General features: G+C 46.3%; 1 non-coding gene across 1 annotated transcript; it reads left to right on the forward strand.

Moving 5' to 3' along the window:
• The first annotated feature begins 4,273 nt into the window (after window positions 1–4,273).
• Window positions 4,274–4,380, forward strand: LOC146808494 (U6 spliceosomal RNA). The gene has a single exon (XR_014968109.1). It is a non-coding gene; the product is annotated as a U6 spliceosomal RNA (small nuclear RNA).
• The last annotated feature ends 1,230 nt before the right edge of the window (window positions 4,381–5,610 follow it).

Below are 5,610 nucleotides of genomic sequence, written 5' to 3' on the forward strand. Positions count from 1 at the left end.
GCCCTACCTGGGATGAATCCCGATTGATCGGGTAAAATGACCTTATCCAACAGGAGAGTTAGCCTATTAGCCAAAAGTTTGACCAGTATTTTTGTATCACAATTGATAAGGGAGAGTGGCCTATAGGAGTCGCAAACCTCTGGGGTCTTTCCTGGTTTCAACAGAGAAGTGATCAGCGCTTCACGCATCGAGGAGGAGAGTATTCCCCTTTCAAGGGATTCTTCATAGAGTTCCCTAAGGACCGGAGCCATGATATCTATGTACAGCTTATAGAATTCAGCGGGAATGCCATCTAGGCCGGGCGCCTTCCCATTTTTAAACTGCATGATCGCCTCCCTGACTTCATCCAATTCAAAGGGGAGGCATAAAAACTCCCTCTGCGTATCGCTTAACCACCCAAGTGCGACGTCTCCCAGAAAGCTGTCCATATCGAGTGAGCCACTGCGTTGCGTGGTGTACAGCGTTGTATAGTGCACAGTAAAGGTATTAAGTATGTCGGGTGTGTCTCGGTAAACAGTACCCCCTGGACCCTTAACTTCAAGGATATGAGTAGAGAAGCGCGGGCGTCTAATCACTTCAGCCAGAACCCTCCCTGGCCTCTCGCCCGCTCCATACCTTTGGGCCACCCAATACCGCCCTCTAAATTTAGCCTCACATGCTGCGGTTTCCTCATAATCTGATAACATCTCCCGAAAATCAGTCTGTGCCTGGCCCGTTTCCCCAGCCCCCATCCGTACCTCCAACCCTCTTAAGTCCCGCTCCAACGTTCGGAGCCTTGTTTGGATATCCCTGAGTACACCAAAGCTCTTTGCCATACAGTGTCCCCGTATTGTGACCTTAAAGGCCTCCCAGATAATCTCCACATCGTCTACAAAGCCCTTATTTCTTAAGAAAAAATCTTGTATCTCTTCCCCCAGCTCAGTACGAAAGACCGTGTCCAATAGAGCGGTAGGCTGTAACCGTCAGCTAGGCCTAGTGGTGTCATAACCTGGAAGTGTAAGTACGAGTTTGACGGGACAGTGATCAGAAAAGGTCCTAGCCAAGTGAAGTACCCTCTGAATGGCCTGACCCAAACCCCTAGACAGCAAACAATAGTCTAGTCGTGCCCACGTCCCAGCATGTGCTGTTAAGTGCATGCCCTCCCTGACCTGCTGGTGGGTGTAACGCCAGCTATCTATTAATCCCCCCTCTGCCATTATGCCCTGTAAGGACGCCTGAGAGTTAGTGTAGTGATGCAGCGAGGCATTAGAGCGATCCAGGGCTGTATTGAGTGCAACGTTAAAATCACCACCCCAAATTATATGTGTGGATCCTATACCCACAACCCTGCCCCAGATGACATTAAAGAAGTCAGGCGTGTCAACATTGGTACCATAGCAATTAACTATAGTTACGGAATCTCTACCCAAGCGGCCTCATATCAACACATAACGTCCCTGTGGATCGGTCAAGACGCCCGCCAATGCAAAGGGAGTTCGCTTCTTTATCAGGATAACTATGCCCCTAGCGTACGATGAATACGACGAGAAGAACTTGCCATCCACCCACTTGCTAGCAAAGGTACCCGGGGAGCGTGGATCTATGTGAGTTTCCTGGAGCAGCGCCACACTTATCTGTTGGCGATCTGAAAACGCTAATATCTGCCTACGCTTCCTCGGATCTCCAAGGCCCCTAACATTCCAGGACATTATATTCACTGAGTGTCTATCCACCCCACCCCCCATGTTCCACCATGATATAATAACTGTTAGTGCACCACATTACGTAGTACCACAGCCGGACAACATGAGAAACACCATTGTTGAACCTGTCAGCCCTAGGGTGGTCTCCCCCTCTATTTTTGATCGTGCCTCATTTTTTCCACCCTCATTAGGTCTCGCGAGCCAAAGGCTCGAAGAGACATTTTATATCTGGGCTTTTCAAAGTGCTGCCGTGGCCTAAAGCTACAGTGCACGTGAACGTGCACGCGCGCAGCGCCATGTGTCTTTCCTCCGTAGCGATCGTAATCACGATCACTTTCACTTTCGCGGGCTCCTCTGATGCTGGCATTCCCCCCTCCCTTCTCGCCCAGCCCTTCGTGTTTTACTTCCTTTTCTTCCTTTTCTGGCAACTCAGAAGCTTGAGGGCAGCAGCAGAGCGGGAATCTAGCAGTGGACATTAAAACCAGCAAGTCATGATTCCTAACTAAGATCCAGAAAGAGCAGCAGGACCAGGTTTAAAAAGATGACCCATTTCAAGTCTTCTCCTAGTTTGTTGATAGGACTTTAAGCACACTTTTGAGGATCATGCCGCTGGGACACTGTTAAGGATCTAGCGCTGCTACACTGCACTTGTAAGTGGAGAGAATTACGCTTCAGATACATATATAACCCTACTATGTTTTTCAATTAGATAAAATACGCATCTCTCTTGTACTGGATTACAAAGAAAAAATACAGACGGTCAAAAATATTTTTTTTACTTTGAAGAATCTTGGCATATTTGTACATAACACGTACTGCAACTTACGTCATTTCGGTGATTTAGAAAATATGCCAGTGCAAGTTAGGGGTAAATAATTTTGGGGGGAGCGACTCCTATTTTAGAGCCAGGCCGGACCCCGGGCTCGTCTTACCCCATGAACAGTCCGGCTTCACCACTTCTAAGGCACGCTGCCTGGCAGTGATTGATCAGCGGTATAACTGATCCGAAATACTATAATTTACCTGTCTGCAGCATCCCCTTCAGGATTCCATATGCCATCTTCCCTGCCCCGATGAAGGCAACAGTCAGTGCATCGCCTCCGTCCTCCATCGCTGCTCCTGCCCTTCACTCACCGAGTGCTCCTTTGACTGATCTGGGATGCAGCACCTCGCACAGCTGCTTTTCTTCCGTGTCCTTATGTCAGTCTCTTTCCTGGACTGGGATCTATTTGTCCGTACACGCTGGTACCGGGTTTCTTTGAGTAGTGTTTTTTCTCTGTTGACTTGTGTCGTCAGCAGTTCCTACGAGACTTTACTTTCGTTTCTCATGCTCGTTTTTTTGTTGCTGTTTTATATAGCGCGAACGCGACCCGAAGGTATTGGAGCACTTTACACAAGGACACATTCCTTATTTGGTAGGCACGGAGATATTAAGTGGTTTGCCGAGGCTCGAACCGGGTCAGCTCCAAAGTCGGCAGCTCGAGCCCTAAAGCCACATCCGTTCACGTGCTTAGTGTTCTGAAGTCTTTCTTCGATGTATGTTTTGATTTTAACTAAGCTCAGATAGGGTGCAAAAGTAAATTCCGACTTGTTCGTTAACGAGGTCTTACAAACGGCTGTATTAGTGGTTTACAGTCCAACCGGCTGTTGAAGGAGGGGAGATGTAAAAGCAGCCACTGGGGTTAATAATATTCACAATTGTTGAGTTGCTGGCCTCTCGTGCGTGCTAGGTCGCCCTCCCCCCCGCAATATATTAAAACACACTCCGACACATGATGAAAAGTGCTTCAATGCCCCACATAGGGGTAGTAGGCGGTATATAAATGCTGCAATACAGTACCACCATGGGTAGCAACAGGAGAATATTAAGCACAAATATTGTTTTCTGACATGGGTTGATCCCTTAAAGCAGGGGTCTGCATGGTTGGGCTGCCCAGTGATTTTGATAGAGTTCATTTTATCCTGAGGTTAAGGGCTCTGAACTTTGAGAATTACTCCTTTATGTGTAATTGATTGAGTTAGTCTATTAGCAAATGCAAATAACGTTTTGAAATGGGCTTCCTGCATCCTGATGGTGTTCATGGTCATTAAAACGTTAAAAGTTTGAGATCTAAGGTGCCACTTTAGCAGCAGTATTTGCTCGCTATAAAAATGCTAGCTAATATATGCAAAGGCACAGTAGCTCATGCGTTCCAGGACTGCAGTATATTTGCCCCGTTGTGCAGCCAGAATATGCCCTTTTGCCAGATGCCCGTCATTCCCCTATTTGACTGACACTTCCTCTGGTAGTAGTCCTTTCTCTGTGTCTATGAAGTGCACGTGCTTTGTATGCGGCAAAGAACTTCCAGCGCACACGATTACGTAGTTAACTTGATTTGCATATATCCATGATGCTCTGCGATTTTCATAAAGTAGAAACGGCAATCTTTTTCTGCAGCAGGGTGTTTTGTTTCTGATTCAAGTGAACTCCTTTATGAAAAGCAACAAAGACGAAGAGTATAAATTGCAACCATTTATATCTTTGAAGCACTCTAACTTTCAAATAATATGAAGTTAAGCCTTTATATACCAGCTTGCTCCGTCATAAGTTTGTGCTCGCTTCGGCAGCACATATACTAAAATTGGAACGATACAGAGAAGAGTAGCATGGCCCCTGCGCAAGGATGACACGCAAATTCGTGAAGCGTTCCATATTTTGCCTTTTGATGATTTTTTATCTACAATCGAAACCCACTAAACATTCTTATTTGTTTTTTACTTTAATTTATTTACATTTTTCCAAATTGAATCTAATGATATTGACATCGACGTGTTACTGCAAAACTAAAATAATTTCCACACAACTGATGTACTGTGTGTTTATATCATCCAAAAGTTCTATTAACTGCATCATTACGATGTGATTTTTTCCCCACTCATGTTCATGTTCTCATCGCTCGCAGTTCATGGACCACACTAAACAAACTATGGTGTAGAGGTAGGCGGCTCAGCTAGAGCTCCTCTTGGGCTTCAAACCTAAAACGAGCCGAGCCTTCATGTGGCTTCTGTCTGCCACTCATGGTGGAACGTCCTGTGCCAAGAATGAAAGAAAACGCAATAAAATATGCGATTTAAAACAGGAGAACAGTAGCCATTTAGTGCCTGAATTGTACACAGTGAAACTAGCAAACCAGGGATTAGCCCCAGCTTCCCTGTTTGACCAAACTGTGTTACACTAGGCAACAAGCATTTGCAATGCAATAGGTCTCGCATTTACACCAGTTTAAGCTATTGGCATTGTAAATGACAATGCCTTTTATTTATGTTCAAAAAACAAAAATAAAAGGCATTGTCATTTGCAATGTCAATAGCTCAAACTCGCGTAAATGCGAGACCTATTGCATTGCAAATGCTTGTTTTTATGTTGGACCTAGGTCTCCGGGGGCCTTTTCATTTGCCAATCAGTGTTAAGGTGCAGGTGCTCCCTTCTCCCAAGATGGCTGCCACAGGCCCCTGCTACTGCAGAGTTGTCTTTACTAGTAGCACCCTAGCTGCCAGGAGCTGGCTGGAACCCCACAACAATGTTGCGACACCAGCCCGCCTTTTTTGTCCCATAGGTAGAATGGGGAAGCTCCTGGAATGTGCTGGAACCTTCTAGAAGGGAGGTGGGGTTTTTACTTTTGCCGCCTTGGATAGAGGTCACCTGACCTAGGGCTACTTAAGTGAGGGAGGGAACTTTTTCTAGTCAGTTGGCCAGTTGGGGTAAAGCAGACCTGGAGGATCCACGCAGGAGTTTTAGGCAGTAGGGCCTAGCCAGGGACTTATGCCTCTGAAAGTGACAGGACTTAGGTACTGCCTTTTAAGTGAGTGAGGGATCCTGTACAGCCCGCTGATCTAGCCCAGTGATAGGAGAACCCAGGGGCCATCTGCTAAGCTTGACTAGGAAGGA

Source organism: Triturus cristatus, chromosome 8 (assembly GCF_964204655.1).
Source record: "Triturus cristatus chromosome 8, aTriCri1.1, whole genome shotgun sequence".
NCBI lineage: Eukaryota > Metazoa > Chordata > Amphibia > Caudata > Salamandridae > Triturus > Triturus cristatus.